Source organism: Amblyomma mixtum, chromosome 9 (genome assembly GCF_055824585.1).
Source record: "Amblyomma mixtum isolate Tamu chromosome 9, ASM5582458v1, whole genome shotgun sequence".
Taxonomy (NCBI): Eukaryota; Metazoa; Arthropoda; class Arachnida; order Ixodida; family Ixodidae; genus Amblyomma; species Amblyomma mixtum.
Genome location: NC_143020.1, coordinates 113,031,065 through 113,048,381, shown reverse-complemented (window position 1 = coordinate 113,048,381; position 17,317 = coordinate 113,031,065). Strand labels below are relative to the sequence as shown.

The 17,317-nt window shown below is 47.4% G+C and overlaps 2 pseudogenes across 1 annotated transcript; one reads left to right on the top strand and one right to left on the bottom strand.

Moving 5' to 3' along the window:
- Window positions 1-1,330: 1,330 nt before the first annotated feature.
- Window positions 1,331-6,978, bottom strand: LOC149330783 (uncharacterized; annotated as a pseudogene). Its single transcript, XR_016285722.1, has 2 exons — window positions 5,560-6,978; window positions 1,331-2,603 (listed from the first exon to the last, which is right to left on the bottom strand). The product of XR_016285722.1 is annotated as an uncharacterized LOC149330783 (transcript).
- A 7,826-nt stretch (window positions 6,979-14,804) lies between these two features.
- LOC149330782 (uncharacterized) lies at window positions 14,805-15,696 on the top strand (annotated as a pseudogene).
- Window positions 15,697-17,317: the final 1,621 nt, after the last annotated feature.

The following is a 17,317-nucleotide window of genomic DNA, read 5'->3' as shown; positions in this document are numbered from 1 at the left end:
TCCAATCCGCGCCGCGTGCGGCGTGCGCAGTAGTTAGGCAGCAGCCACCACGCGCGGCCTCGCCTCGCGACGGCACAAGTTGGAGCCCTGCTCTTGCAGCTGTGACGTCACACCGCTAGGCGCGCCGCTCAAGGTCATTGGTAGCTACCGTGGCCTCGCCACGCGAGGAGCTGAAAATGAAAGTAGTATTGCTTCGCAATAAAAACAGAGCTGGCGTGCGGCCCGGCGACAGCAGTTTTATGAAAGCGACAGCAGAAATGGGACAGATGCCGATTCAACGAGTACAGTTCCGCATGTTAATCATTAAATACGGGCTAAAGCTTTTATTTCCATCAACGTATTTCCATCAATGTACGGTGATGGAAATATATCCCGCCTGTCATGGTTCAAGGAGCAGTTCAAGATGGCTGCATATTACGGATGGCCATAACAACCAAGATAATACACTTATTATTGCCAAAGATTTGTCGAAAATCCAACTTCACTCCACACAAGCGAAGAATAAATTTCAGCCAGAGCTTCTTACTCAAAATATTTTTCTTTTTTTTAATTCACGATTTTCTTCTACTGAAAACTCGGTCGATGAACCTTTTAACTGGTTTTAGCTTAGGTTCCGCAATGGCAGCCCCAGCGAGAGAACGCGATAGAAAATGGAGGAGATGTAACCCTAGCTAGCGCGCGAAAACTACTCAACGAATCCCATGCAGCATGCTAATCCTCCCGAAGCTTGGAATAGCCCGCGAGCACGAAAAGCCTGCAACATTATCAGTCACAATGAATGAATGAATGAATGAATGAATGAATGAATGAATGAATGAATGAATGAATGAATGAATGAATGAATGAATGAAGCCTTTATTTCAAGGGGGGATGTCTCTTGGCCGCTCTTGGGGAATTAGGTAAAATCAGGATGTACGGGCGGAGGCATGTTGTAGTCGGTCGTTTTCAAAGCTTTGAGTGCCTTACAATACTCGAAGCAGGCCACTTTTCGTACCGTATGCCCAGACTGCATGTAGTGCTGCGGCGCTTGATCGTATCTAGTCTGCTAGGGCGGCCATATCACCATGTGGTATACGCTGAATTTTGCGTCTTCCTCGCGAGAAAGACGGACTTGTCAGCGACTATAAAAATACATCGCCTTCTGTCAAATGCAAGCTCAAAACTATACCGCAGCGATCGAATCGAACATAACAGCGAATACACCCTTTTTTTTTTCGAGTATATTGGATCTCATTTGGAAATTCACAAAGAACTAAGCTCATAGATTTACTGCGCGCAAAGGTTCCGGGAACTCTGGTTGCTCACAAGACTCAATCAATAATCACCGGGCAAGCAATTTAAATTTAATTTTATTTTAAGAGCGCCTCAAATTTGTGTGTACAAGAGGCGCCATTGCGACGATCCCGACATGGCCGCATCACACATTCAAGCCTAAATCATGAGGAAAGCTCGAACTTCACACGAAGCTGGTCGTCTTGAACATAGCCGCCACGGAAGAGGTGCTCGAGGGGAAGAGATTCTTCACTGTAATATGCAGCTTGTACACGCCCCTCTTGCGGCCTCTTAACGGTCGAGAAGAAGCCAGAAAGGGTGGCCACGATCTGTCTTTCTTCACCGCCCTTTGGATGGACGACACGGAGTTTGATTGTTTGCTTGAACGGCCACTGAACTGCGTTGTCTCTGTCGCCCTTGTGCAGACGGAAAAGTGCGTGCAGCCGAACATTTCCCATCGATTTGTAAAGCTGAACACCAGGGGACATGCAGTAGCCCCGGAGGTACATACGCTCGCTCTCATAATCAGCCCGACGTTCCTTCCGCACATTTTCTTCGAGTGATTTGACACCTTTTACTACAAACTCGCACACCGATGCCTGTATGTCGGGTGGTCGGGGCACTACCTTACCCACGCGGCTCATCGCATTGCCACTTTCTTTCACTTCTTCCGCGGCGCCCTTGGAGCTTATTGCAACCTTCGAATCATTGCCCCGGTTTTCTTTGGCCACTTTTTTCAACTCGCCTGCCAGTAGTTTTTCCAGAGATACCATGCTGTTCGAAATGCTGTTCATAGTATCACTGCCTGCAGTGAAATGCCTTTTCGTTTCTTCGCTAAACACCGCTATTTCTTGTGAGCACTTCTTTACGCTTTCGCGATGCTCTGTTATTACTTGCGCTACTTCGTACCTCACTGTGTCTTTCACGCTACTGATGCCTTGCCGTAGTTCTCTCAGCGCTTCTTGGAAGTTGTTCGCCACGTGAACAAGTTCATTGAATCCGTCTCTATTGTCGGCACTGCCAGGAAGATGTCGCTCGAGGAGTGTTTTGATTTCACTGGCCTGTTCTTCTAGGATTTCTCTGAAGGATGTCAGCAGCGTAGTTGGCGCCCTCTCCTTGCTGAATGAATATCCGTGGCATTCCGGTTCATCAGGTGCCGCAGTACTGGAGCACTCCGTATTCAAGTGCGAACACACTTGTGTGCAAAGAACTGTGGCCGAACACATGTGGCAGCGAACGGAGTGGTGCCGACATTCCCTCTGGAAGTGTTGGGTGATTTCTGATGCAGGGAGCCCTACCGTGCAGTTACTTCCATGGTTCCAACATTTCACCTGCAAGATTGAAACACGGATCAGTTCCTGAGCCATCGTGATAACATTTGCAGGTACCCGGCAAGAGTGTCCCGTATAATTGAGCAGCAGAAAGGAAACAAGGACGTCGAAGAAACATCCAGACGAGAAGCAGCATCGTCCTCATCAGTATGTTTCTTGGACGTCCTCGTCTGTATGTTTCCTAGACGTCCTCGTCTGTATGTTTTTTGGACGTCCTTGTTTTCCTTTCTGCTGCTCAATTATACGATCATGAACCAAGTAGCTCACCAATCCTTAAGAGTGTCCCATTAGCCCAAAAGCCGGCGTCCGCCGTCTATGGCACGAAATTCGGAGTTTGTCTGAACGCCGGTGTACCATCTCACAACACATGTAAGCGAACATGTATAGTCATGAATGATGAAACACAGTGTAGTATGACTTATTAAAGCCACGACTCGAAGTCATAGTCATGACTCATATTCATTCTGCAACGAAGCATGATTCTGCGCTTTACAAGTAACGCAATGTATGCGTTGTAATGACGCAGAGTCATAGTCATGAGTCATATTCCTTCTGAAGCGTTGCATGACTAAGCAGTTTAATGATGAACACGTAAGCAGTCTTAAGTGTATCGGCTGAATTTTCTTTATGCACCTGTTGTATCGGACGCAGCAGCCAACATCAGCGCAGCTGAGCCCATCTGCAACTTCCAGGTGTTTAGCTCCTCATTCTACAACCTGATTTGCTGCGTGCCATTCTCTATTGCAGAACCATTTAAATGCTACAGTGAGAGCCACTTACGGGCAACTTTTCACCGACAGGCTATTCAATGGTCAGCTTGATGGTCATGTGACGATCCCCAGCACGTGCCTAGCGCCTCACGTATCGTGCAGCCTTTGCCGTCATTTTACGGTAAGCGCGTACTAACGACGCAGCCAAACGGGCTAAATACTGTTTCTTCATTAAAAGGTTTCTCTCTCCATCTCTCACTTCGAAACGCCCCTCGTACGCTGCACACAGCCGTGAGGGGAGAGCCCGTTAAGCATGAAGGAAAGAATTAAGGAAAGTGGTTAAACGGTTCCAGTGGTAAAAAGACGAGTTCAGATTCCTGTTCAGTCAACCTTTAAGACTGCCATAGACAACCAATGGGGAGCGCTTTTGACGACAGCAAATACGTTAATGAAAAACCAAATTTAAGACTGCCGTGGGATGATCTGCGGATACATTGATTGTTATTGTGGAACCTTCCATTATAACAAAAAACTGCGTCCAGAAACGGTTTTCCGCTCAAAAATTCCATTGTCCAGAATTGCTGGGTATGGCTCGTCGGTCTCCAGCGCACAACCGCAGCAAAGGGGTAATGGCGCCGACCATATCGAAGCAAAGCACAAAAGGGGTTAAATATAAGGATGATTTAGCCACTAAAGAAATTGTTACACAGCGGCCGGTACGAGATCGCAGGAAACCATACAGGAACAAATACAACGGCACAGTTCTAGATAGAGCCGGATGAGCTTGCCGATATCCCCCACTCCACCCCACCCCCCTCTCCTTCCCTAGGTATGTTGTCACGCGACGAAAGGCAACGGGGGTCGTCTACCCTTTCTGATAACTTCGAGCTTCACTTGAAGCAGGTGAGTTATTCTCCTCCAGGACAAAAAATAGAGGAACGACACTTCTGCTTGTATCAATTGTAAGACTGCGAACTCACACCCGGATGAACTTGCGCGCTCAGCAGAGGCGCGCCACTGAACCGAATGATGGCCGTTAATTCCAAATGAAGAAGCCTTCATGTTCGGTATAAATAATATACGTCAAAATTAAACCCAGCGATAATCATTTCCGTCCGTGCAAACTATGTCAACACGAGGCATCAGTTTCTTTTATTTAGATGTTAACACATATCACTGCAAGCATGCCCTTATAAAAGAGGCCTGTACACAGTTTATAGATTTCTTAGACTCTATTGCCTTCCTATAGCTATCTCCTTTTCTCTATTCACAGACTCTTTATTGAGAAAAGTCTAGTAAAAGTGTATGGCCATAAATGTATAAATTGTCTACGACTGTCTATTGAATTTGTACTCTCTATAGACTATTCCCTAGAAGTTATCTATAGCCAGTCTATAGACTTTAAGAGACGAAAGTCTACGAATAGCCTATAAACTCTCAACAGAGAGGAGTAAAAAGGGGTAAAATTGTCCTCCAGCGCACAACCTTTTTCAAAAGGGTGTGCGCTAGAGGACAGCTTTACCCCCTTTTTACTCCCACATAGGTGTATTTGTGTTTAGAGTGTAGACTGTCAAAATAAATTTTTTTAAGGGTTTGTACTACAACGCTAAGTTCTGAGCTTCCAATCATTTATTTCAATATTTCCCGTTCCCTCTTTTCGACCAATGGGGGCCTCATCTAAATCGCGCTCCTTACATACGCTCCCAGCCTGCAGCGCACTCAGTCTTTCGAGAATGTTTAAACACGTGGAGATACACTTCCGAGCACTCGGCACTTTGGCAACGCTTTCCCACACGCAACATGCCACATGAAGACTTTCTTTGCTGCCATTTCTTCGGAAAATAATTAGTTGAAATACATTTATCTTTATAAGCCGCCTTCCCTAACGGTACAATTGTTTCTCGTTCAACGTAAAGCCGGCCAAATCTAGAGGTAGCCTGCGCGACGGTCGCTTTTCGCCGTTCCGGAGCTTTACGAGGAAGCAAACTTACGGGAAGCTCAATGTTAAGCATCTTAGTGGGCCTGCACTTTGATTTGATATTTTCGCAAGTTTGCTCTGTCGCAAGCTGCAGAAGCGCAGAAAACGCATCCCTCATACACGCCAGCTAAAGATTTGGCCGGCTGTACACCACCACGATCGCCAAGACCACGCGGCCTTTCTAAACATTGAGAATTCCTAAAGAATTAAGTTGAAAATAAATAAAAACTCATAACTCCGCTCATTCTTTTTTTTTCGCAACGCGTACCTCTCTCCTGAGCAGCTCGTCGACGGGAAACTCCTTGAGAAAGACGTCGTCCGCGTCGCAGCGGTGGCCATCCAGCGGACAGACATGGACACCATCCCGGGCGCTCAGCTCGTAGCAAGACTCGCACAGAGCGTGCATACAAGGAAGCAAGGCCGTCCTCGGTCCTCTTCCGCACCAGTCCACAGGCACCGCAAACGCTGTACAGTGGAATGGGCTTCACGAAGCTCAGGGGCCTCCAGTCCAGTTCTGCGGAGAACCCGACCAGGGTGTACTGCGTGCTTCCGGGAGGCATCGCTCACGGCATCCGCTCGCTTCTTGACGGTCGGCATGAAGTGACTTCTTTACACCCCCGGACCACGCTCTTATTGTTCTTTCTTTCCTTTCTGTTCTGAGCGTCGCCATAGCTACAATCGCACCGATGTCTGCCGGCTCTCCTTCCTGGCCTGAGGAAGGTCGCGTATTAGGTGAATACAGTGTGTTGAAAGGCGTCGGCCGTTGGTGTTACAAGACGCTCGGGCAGATGGCGCCAGCTGTACCGGCACCGCACCCTCCGCTACCTCCGCTGTCGGAGCAGCGGCCAGCCACCTTCGCAGGCGATGCGCCGAGCGCACGGGCCCGACGGCCGCCGTCCTCCTCACCCTCTTATGGACAAAGGGCAGACGACTCGGACTCCGCGGCGTCCCCACTTGAACAGTACGCAGCAGACCCAGCCATGTATTCCACCTAATCAGACTTATGTAGCCCAGACTGTAATAAACGTTCAATAATCCCCATCTAAAAGAGGTCCTCAGTTACTTGAGTCATCCTAGATTAGTCAGGCACGAAACAGTTGGCTTTACAAGCTCCTAGAGCCATCCTTCCGGACAACTCGTATTGACGTGAAAGCCTTAAAGACCGCTTTACGCAGAAGTTCCGGCGTCGGCGTTGTTGGCGTTGTGAGCTATGAATAGGGTTTCGTTGGGTGTTTCACGTAGCCACGTCCGGAGAAGTAACCTATGTGCTCAAGCTAAGTCACGTGACCTTGTTGGCTCTTCACAGCCTACTCACCGGATTGTGAGAGAACTAACCACATCGGCAGGTGGTAGTTAAATGAATGGTTGACCGCGAGAGGTCGCTCAGGAAGAACGACTTGGGTCACACAAGACCCATAGGTGGCAGCACCTTCCATCGCAGAGTAGCTGCGCATCCCTTAACCGCTGCCCCGATGCGCAAGGAGTGGTGTGAGGACTTCCAGGGACATGTGAATGTGAAGTTGAGAATGACTAATTTTGCGCATCTTGGCATGAACTCATTAACACTATCGCCTCATATCCTTAAGGCGGAGCCTAAAGGACCATGAACACCAATTTTAGTTTCATGTTTTCTTCTTTCAAATGACCAGTTGGATAATGAAACACAGGGTTCAACATGTCGTATTCGACTACCGCTGCTAAATAATTTATAATTCAATTTCTTTTGGATGCTTTTTTCGGTGTCGGTTTCATCAACGGAACTATAGCTGGTACATGTAATTGTTGCTCATGTCACGTGAGCCACGAGGAGGAATAAAATATGGTCCCTGATTCATAGTTTTCATTACCACGAACTTCAGGCTGCTTCCAGAGCTGTAATGACAATAAACGGCGCATTAGAAGTTATCCTGCAGTTACTTACATGCCCCACGTGACATAAACATCAACTACGCGTCACAGTCATCGTTCGGCTGATTAAAACGAAATCAAAACAGCATAAAGAATAAATTCAATTTTAAATTATTTAGTGGTAGTAAGCGAACACCACGCTGCGCTCCGTGTATACTAATGTCCAACGAATCATTTAAAATGCAGAAAAGCATCCAACGAAGGTCATAATAGCCCGTGGAAAACGCGCATATCTGACCAAAACGCTGAACCTGTTTCACACAGAAGCCATTTTGGCCGAATGACGCTACAGCTGAGGGACGTTTATGATGAAAGAGACTTTCTGCCGGACTGGTTGCCGCCGCTGATGCGGTGTCTATCGTTGCCACTTGTCAAGCAGGTGGAGAGCAGCCACTAGCTGAGGTATTTCTAAATAATATGTATACAGCCCCTTCTGTGCATTCATAACCTCGTATAGTAAACAAAAAAAAGACCCTTTGTTGAGTATGCGTAGCATGCCCGCCTGGCACACAAAGATCCTGCTCCAACCACAATGCCGGCGAATTTCTTTTTTCGAATTGTAACTTTCGCGCGGACGCACTCGGGTGAAACGCTCTGGTGAAACGCTCTGGTGACACGCTTTGGCGAAACGCTCTGGTGAAACGCTCTGATGAAACGCTCTGGTGACACACTCTGGCGAAACACTCTGGTGACGCGCTCAGATGAAACGCTCTGGTGAAATGCTCTGGTGACACGTTCCGGTGACGCGCTCTGGTGAAACGCTCTGGTGACAGGCTCTGGAGAAACGCTCTGCTGACAAGACTTGTACACGCCATACATGAGACAAGAAATGCTTTCGCACTAACATCGCAGAATGCATGCGTTTCTTTATGGGAGCACCGCTGAGGGAGGCGCGTAGAAAATGGCGGACAAGGTGCCCTGGCGGGAAAAAAAAACACGTGCTGCATTTCATGGACTATGCTATTCCTCCTGAAGCTCGGATTCGCCTGCGAGCACCAGAGGCGTGCAACATTTCGAGCCACAATGAAAATTGATTTAAACAGAGTATACGTGCGTAAACAGCTGTTCATTCTTCAATTGGAGCGGGCACATAAACTCCGCCTTAAGGGTATGACGGGATATCTTCAGTGGGTTAATGCTCAAAAATGGGGAACTGCTCACTCTCTACTCAGCATTCATAGATGGCGGCGAGTCGTCATATACCAATAACAGCGCGGTGGCGCAGCGGTTAAGCGATGCCCCACTGCACTGGCAGGGGGCTGTTTCTATGACAGCCACCGGTAGAGATCGTGCGACCCGTGTTGCTCTCCCCGAGCAACCTCTCCCGCAGATGGGGCGGCGCTCCTGCGAGCTTACCCGGGCAACTCGGGTTAGCTCTCGGGTAGTAACTGTGGTTGCTATGCAACGGCACAAGATCGCAAGTAAGCACGCACTGTGAACGTATGGATACGGTAACAAGATTCCCCGCCGGTATTGGCGGGTGTATGAGTGCTTTCCCACGAACATTGAATCTGTTTGCATGGTACGCAGATTGAAGATTTTACCGCGACGATGGAATGAGAGAAAAGCGACAAAGCCTTTTAATTTTGAAGTAAAATTGGCTGCCGTTTAGCACTGTGACGCACAAAATATTTTGCGAATGAACTTCTTTTGATTTTTTTTTTGCAGGTGGGCACCACCTCTCCGTACCTGAAAGCGTGGTTGAGGTTTCCACTGGCCCAGGGAGCCAGTTATGCGCGTCTTCAAGATTTTCGTCGTCAGTGTCAATTTACCCAATGTACACCGGCGGTTAAAGCCCCAGTGCCGCGCTTCTGCATCAGTGTTGTCAGTGTCAACGCCTATCCGTCTATAGACTGATAACAGTTAAGAACACAGGGGCTTGTCCCCTTCAAGGGACCCCCTTGCAACCAATGGCGTCGGCTGATTCTCATAACCCTGCTGGAGTGAGAAAACGGGGAGTGGTAGGTGGAAGGGGGTAATCCCTTACCTCTGTGGTGTGGGTTAGACCCCTCCCTCCATTGTGGCTCTGTTCCCTGCATTGTCACGCTAGCAGGGTTATGAGAATCGGCCGATGCCATTCGCTGGAAGGTGATTCTTTGACGGGGTGAAGCCGCTCCGCTCTTGAGTTGTATCCGACTATAGTGCAATCTTTTTTCAGTGCATGCTGCGGATATCGCTCCCTCACTAACACCACATAGCTCAAAGCGCGAATTATTTTGACAGTATAGTATAAGTAGATGAAGAAGATGCGCAGTGCACAGCGCTGTAGAGTGTGTCGCAATTTGAAGCGAGGCTTGATCGGCTGTGACGATAGCATAGCCTTTCTTTAATTCCAGAAGAGGGCAAATACGGGCTGGTTGGTACATGTTTTGCGAATTGGAAAAACAGCGCAATCAAAGACGAGACACAAGAGAAGGACAAAACACCAGGGCTGACTAACAACCAAATGGTTTATTGCCACAGGTGAGGCAGATATAAATGAAATGGCACGAGTAAAAACACAAAATAAGCATGAGAGAAAGATACCGCACAACCACACAACTTGACTAAAAAAAAAGACACGTCACTGATTAAGATACGCAAGTTCCTTTGAGAGTAGATTTATCGATGGGCTGCTGATACAGGTGTTACCGAGCTTTCTGATATGGCAAGCCTCCGAAATGAGCCTTGTGGTCTCATCTTTATAACGGGCGATGATAGTGGTCCGATTGAGGTGCGCTTCGCAATCTTCACACTCAGCACAGTGCACAGCAAGATGGTTTCTGCGAGACTTGTTCTCTATAGGCACCCTGCGCATCTAACTCAAGCGCGACGCGCGCGCCACTGGCGGCGGCGCGCGCGTCCCTGTCAGGAAGGCGGGGGCAGTCCGACAGCTCTCGCTGGGTTGCGCGCGCTGTCGCGAAGCAGTTGTACGCCTCCTTCTCGAGAACAAAATGCACATAACAACAGCAGGACACATTGCTGTGTTGTAGGATGCAATAATGCATATATAAATTCGCCTCGGACAAGATTTTATGGATTGCCAGCGCGACATTGGGAGACGGCCCACCCTTCGCGACGGGCAATACGCGCGCGCGGTTTCTGGTGAAACAACGGTCAAAACCGTGCGGAATACGCTTGCTTGACCTCCTAGAGAGGTTTTTGAGTCATGGCAAATTCAGCAGACTCGGAGGAATGCTAATGGCTCTCTGGGAACCCTTCCCTCTTCTTGCACCCACGATTTCCGGTCACTGACTTGGCTGTGAACAATATGTAAGCTTAAAAATCCACGCCGAAACTTGCCCGCAGTAACACCTGAAGGAGCCCAAATTTTGCGCAGTAAAGAATCGTTTACCTTAGTTCCAGTCATGCGCCGAATCCTTGCTCGCTTCCACTGCGCCTTGTCGTCCAGCGTCTTTTTCGACAGTTAAAGGCACGTTTTCAGGGGCAACGGCAACATGTTCCTGATAAATCTTTGCTCCACATCTGAAGGACTGGGTGATAATTTTCTACAATAAACATATATCTAAATGTCGAATATTCAGGACACTTGAAATTAAACAAAGCTTGAAATGAAATTCCGCTTCTTGAGCACAAGCTTTCGGCAAGAATTAGCTGGGATACTCCTTTTTTGCAGAATCCAAATCAAACAGTTTGACGTTATCCGCATGATTTCAGTGCGCACACCGAAGGCGCGGCAAAAGAGAATGTTGTGAAGTCAGGTTTGCGTCGTTCGCTCAAAAACTGGAGTTTCCTAATTATCTTCAATGTTATGCCGCCTGGCCGTCTTTGAAAGTTTAGGGTAAGCCTTTTCAAATGCAGGAACCACCCAGGCTTGCGGGCGGCTGGTTTTGGAGAGCGTTTCACACCGCTGCAAAAACACAGCAACGGCGGCAGCGGGTTTACATTTGCCTGCCTTGCAACTGCAGCTCGCGGCACCAAGCTATACTGGAAGATAGCTACATAAAAAAAAACTCAGTGAGAGTGCAGCGCTGACAGGCATTATATAGAAATATTTCTTAGCGTTAATTTCATCGTTTTCGGTGGCGCAGTGATGCTTGTCTGCGCAATGCACCGAGCTGCTACTTCGCTCCCGTCGCACGACTTCACCTTTTTCACACTATGTACAGTACATGGCCTGCTTCAAAAAGCTTCGTTCTTTTCCTGATGTTCGCTCCTCGAAAGAATTTTCCAGCCTCATGAATGAATAGGCGAAAATCCCGCCTCTACGAGCAGCGGCAGCCGCTGGCAGACGCCATCCCTTCGCAGTCGCGGCGCGAGCCTTCCTGACAGGGACGAGGAACCGGCCGCGCGGGGGAGCTGAACGCAGCCTCGACGGTGGCGGTGCCTGGCGGGTGCAGGGTGCCTATACCTTTTGCATGTTCACGCAGTCTATCGTTGATGCATCGTCCCGTCTCACCGATGTAGAAACTGCCGCAAGAGGTCGGGATCTCGTAAACGACACCAACACGACACTGAACGAACTTCCGCTTATGCTTCTTCTGGCAGCCTTTTTTGCTTCCATCCTCATTAACACGCTTGCACAATCCGCTAAGTTTATTCCTGGCTGAAAAAACCAGTCTAATGCCTCCTTTGCTCACTATCTTCTTTAGATTGTGCGAAACTTTGTGCACATACGGGATGCACACTGTTCTTTTTCTTTCTGCCAGACCCGCTTCGGTGCCCTTGATCTTTCGCAGACTACATTCTGCAAGCAGGGACTCAGCAACATTTGACACCATCTTCGTGGGGTATCCTGCTGCAGATTTATTCCACTTAATAAAATGCATACTCGAAGAATCGGACAGGTGATTTGGTTTACAGACAACTAGTCTGACTATAAACGATTCACACTGGTCACTTTCCTCATTGCCCTCGCGCAGCGGCCCCTGAAGCTGAACTGTTCACGCTCACGCGAGCTCGAATCTGCAGTCGCGGCAATATTTATTAAGGCGAAAGCCTTTAATGCCTCATACTGTCGTTAGCAGACGCCTCGGCAGGAGTGTCCGCCTTTCGGCGTCACTGCTTAAAAAGAAGCTGCGCCGAGGGTGGGAATCGAACCAGGCCCATTGGCATTTGAAGCGGAGACGCTACCACTCCGCCACGAAGGCTCAAGGTTCGAGCATGAATAAAGGCGCATCTAGTGAATGCGTGGGTTTCATAAATAAAATAAAAGGAATAAAGTCAAGAAAAGGAAAATAAAAGTAAAAAAGAAAATAAGCAAAAATAAAACCAGAATAAAATAGGATATGAAAATAAAAATAAAAACAATAAACATAAAAAGGGAAGCAAAAAATAAAAAAAAAAACAAAATATATAAAAAAAGTAAATAGAAACAAACAGTGCGCCAGGAAACGCTTTCGCCTTGCAGCACTTTAGAGAGCCAAAGTCCCCCCCTAATTTTTTTTTTCATTTTTTTTATTAATTTCACTTGGCCCAAACGGACAAACAAAGAACACAAACATTGTAATATCTTGCTCGGGGTTTAACCCAAAGAAATACTGCTTTCGCACTAAAGTGATTGAGAACGGGATATTTGAGGACAACCAAGCTCAATAAAGAATTGGGCGTGAAGGTATCGGCGACCCCGGTGGTCTGAGACACGGCACGCAATCAACAATAGGTCGGGCCATTTTTTTTAATGCGAATGCACTTCTATAGGCTGTGTCGGCGGGGTCGTGTCACCAAAAGCTGTCCGCAAAACATGTCTCCAGAACATATATCCGCAGCAGAAGTGACGTTCTGAGTAGAAGTATAGACGAGTTGCAAAACACGGTTTGGAGCAGCACCATCTGTATGCATGCACACGAACTTCGTTGCAGCCGCCATTGTGCAGGAAAGGTGCTCCGTGCCTCCGTGCTCGCCGTGGTACGTCCGTGCGCCCGCGCGACGCTTCTCCGCTTCTGGCTGCCTTACTTCAGTGGTTATTTTTCACTACCTGGCTGCACTGAACTACCTAAAGTCATGCCAGTTAACTGCTGCGTACCACTGTGCACGCAGTATGGCGGTTTCGACAAGCTGGGACGAAAAGTAAGTGCTTTCTGCATTGAGCTTCCGTAGTGTGCATGCCTTCAGTACGCGCGTGTGTGCAAGGCGTGACTTTTCGAGTTTAACGTCCCAAAACAACTCAGGCTATGAGGTAAACCGTTGAGAGACGCCGAGAGCACCAGATTAGTGATGCAGCCCACTTTCGGCCCTTTTAAAGTTCGCCGGCATCGCACAGCATACGGGCGCGTACTGTGCTTCTGTAGTCGAGCGCCCCAGCCGCTGAGCCACCGCAGCTGGCCCTATCGAAACGGAGCGCCGCGGCTGGGGCAGTGCGCGTAAATTATGTGTTATCCCGCTCCCACAGGCGCCTCGCCGTGTTTTTCGTTGGCACCAAGCGTGGATAGCCCGACGACGGCGACGTGCTGATTGCGAGCTACCCGAAATAGGACTCTAGGCAGGTGTGCGTTGAAAGTTGATGAATCTCGTTCATATTTATCGTAACTTTTTTTTTATAAATAACAGAGTCAACCAGCGTAGCAAGAAGTCTACAAGGACTGCATTTCAAGGCACAGTTCGTATGATTCGGCAAGAGATACAAGACTGCTAAGGCAGAGGTTAAGTGAGGTTTCGACAGTAGTAGTGCGTTGCTGGATTATGGCCAGGGATATGGAAAGCTTGACATATGGTACCCTATGCCAGCATGCTGAAAAATACAGTGCATTAGCTGGCTGGCATTCAAATCGTTGGCGGGTATATGCAAGATGGCATGAAGGCTTACTTAAAATAGCAGTTGTCTAAAATGACATGCATGGGCAGCGTGCAGCTGCAAGTCACAACAGTGCACACTGTAAATGTGGAATTTTATTTTCAGGTTTCATACCACAGATTTCCGAGGAAACCAGACCTATACCAAAAATGGATCGTGGCCATTAGGCGTGACGAAGGTGCACTTTTTAAAGTGTCGAATGCAACAAAGGTCTGCTCTCTTCATTTTCTCGAGAGTGACTATGTTGCAAATGTTGCAAACGGACAACGGCACTTGCACGACTTTGCTGTGCCATCAGTGTTTCCATTCAAAAATACCAAGCCTCCAAGGAAGCCACCAGCTCCAAGGGTCCCTTTTCAGAGTGTGGCACCATCAAAGAGGAAACGATGTGCGATGGACACGTCACCTCAGACAGTACAGCATATGCCTCTGAATGCTGATCACAGGAACCTAACGGATGAAGATATCCCTGCTTCTGAGCATAGCAAGCAGGCAGCCAATGATGACAGCCCAGGAGATGAAAACTGTGCCAAAATTATCAATAGCCCAAGAAATACAGAAGGCAGAGAGGTCTCAAGTACTGAAAATGAAGGCGTCCAGCAAAAATTCCCTTCGAATGTACACACAAACACTGTTTGCTCTTGCGGAGAAGCTATTGCACAGTTAGAACAACAACTAGCTGTCAGCAAGGCAAAAGAACTGGAAAGCAAGAAAGAATTGGAGTATTTAAAGCTACAGCTAAAATCCAAAGACAGTGAACTAAATTTGCTCCGTAGTGAGCTAATCCAGGCACAAAAAAATGTGGAGAAAGCGGAAGGAACTGTTGCATTTGATGTCGAAAGATTTAAAGATAGCACAGAGGACACGCAGTTTTATACTGGTCTTCCTAACTATTCCCGTTTTCTTACCCTCTTGGAGTTCCTAGATGTAGGTGAAACTGGTGAGAACATCTCGCGCAGTGATAGTACCAGTACTGGTCTCAGAACCACAGCAAACACTGGACGACGACACAAAATAAGCATAGAGAATCAGCTTTTCCTTGTGCTAGTGAAGCTTAGGGTGGGTCTTTTTCACCGGCACCTTGCCCATTTGTTCCACATTTCAGAGAGCACAGTTTCAAGGATCCTTTCCACATGGATAGATTACATGTATTTACAGCTTACAGAGCTTTCTCTTTGGTTGTCACGACCAGCTGTAGATGCGACCATGCCACCTGCATTCAAAGAAAAATACCCTTCAAAGCGCGTTATTTTAGATGCCACTGAAATAAGATGTTAAGTACCTACATCTTTTGTTACACAGTCACAGGTTTATTCTTTCTATAAGTCGACACACACACTTAAGGGACTAATAGGAATTGCACCTAGTGGAGCACTGACATTTGTGTCCGAACTTTTTACGGGCTGCACATCGGATAAAGACTGCGTCATCAAGAGTGGATTTCTGGAACTTCCCTTTGAAACAGCAGACTCAGTCATGGCTGACAAAGGCTTCAAGATAGAAGAGCTCTTGAAAAAAAAGAATGTGCAACTGAACATTCCTCCATTCTTAATGAGAGGACAGTTCACTGCGAATGAAGTGAAAGAGACACAGGAGATTGCTTCCATCAGGATACATGTGGAGAGGAAGATAAAGAGAATCAAAGGCTACCACATATTCGACCGCCTTGTTCCTATCTCCCTGGTGCCTTTGGTGAAGCAAATGTGGACAGTGTGTGCCATTCTGACGAACTTTCAGCCTCCCCTTCTGAAAGACAACGAGTGATGGAACTTTTAATAAATGCTGGTTCTGCAGGATTCATTTACGGGGGGGGGGGGGGGGGGGTACCCAAAAGAAATCGGACTAAATTTTTTGGTCGCCAAAGCTTCTGTGGTACCGCGTTTTGCCACTAGGAGCGCATACAACGAACATTCCAGAGAGTAAAAGAGTAAAAGAGTAAAATACTATATGAAGAACGCCTGAGGAAATTGGACGATAACAGATGGGCAGCTAAGGTATTTAAATATTTATACAGAAAGAACGTTGACTCACAGTGGCGGAAGAGAACTAGAAAACTAACCAGTAAGTATGCCGGTCATGAGGACGGAGAAAGAAAGAGCATTAAACGACAGGTTAAAAACGCGGAAGTTAAAAATTGGATGAATTCAATGGAAAAGAAACATAGTGTAGAACTATATCGATTCTGGAAAAGGCAGATCAGGAAAGAATTTTTCTATGATAACTCAAGAGGCAGTGCCCTACTTTTTGAAGCTAGATCAGGTTGTCTTAGAACGCGCAGCTACAAAAAGAAATTTAACGAAGAAGATGACACATGTGCAGTGTGTGGTAGATCTGTGGAAACAATTGAACACCTCATAATTAAATGTGATGGTATCCATCCGGATGTCGATGCAGGCACAGTCACTCTTTCTGAGGCCCTAGGGTTTAAAGATAACAATGGTCATGTAAATAAATCTGCAGTGGAAGTCAGCAAAAAGCGATTGGAGGATTGGTGGCTGAAAAGCAGAGATGTGGCATAAGGTTAGAATAGAAGGAAACCGTAGGAAAAGTTGATGGAGAATCTTAATGAGAATTGCCAACACAGTAAACAAAAAAAATAATAAATAAAGAAAAGCTGAGCATGGTGGCAATTGCCACCACCCCGTTTCAAAGGGGGCGCTCCTATCCATCCATCCATCCATCCATCCAGAGTCAGTAAGCCGAGTGCCGTCGTTGAAGGAGGTCAGACTAGTTTAGGCAGAGTTTTAGAGTGACGACTGTTTTGTGTGAATGTCGTTTTTGCAATGGCTGATTTTCGTGAACAGCGTGCGCCGGTGAAATTCTGATTTTTGCTCGGAAAAAGTTGAATGGAAACTCTTGAAATATTAAGAAAGACGTACAAGGACGATGCTATGGGGAAATCTCAAGTGTTGCTGAATCGAATCCTGAAGCAAAGCAACAAGCATGCCAATGGAAAACATCAAATTCACCTCGCCTCAAGAAAGCTCGTCAGGTGAAACCAAACCTCAAAACAATGCTGATTGGTTTTTTCGACGTGAGAAGAGTCGTCCATTGAGAATTTGTTCCGCAGGGTCAGAAAGTTAGCCAGGCTTTCTACTTGGATGTTTTGAAAAGATTGGGCAACAGTGCGGTGGAAGCGGCCTGATTTGTGGCGGTCGGGTGACTGGTTTTTCCATCAAGGCAATGCCCCTGCTCACACAGCCCTGTCTCTACGACAATTTTGGACCAAAAATGGCATGACCCCTATTCCTCAACCCTCATACTCTCCAGACCTTGCCCCGTGCTACTTTCTTTGTTTCCTAGAATGAAAAGGCAGGTGAATGGAAAGCGTTTCGCTGATGTTGCTGAGGTGAAGAAAAAAACGACGGAGGCACTGTCAAGCATC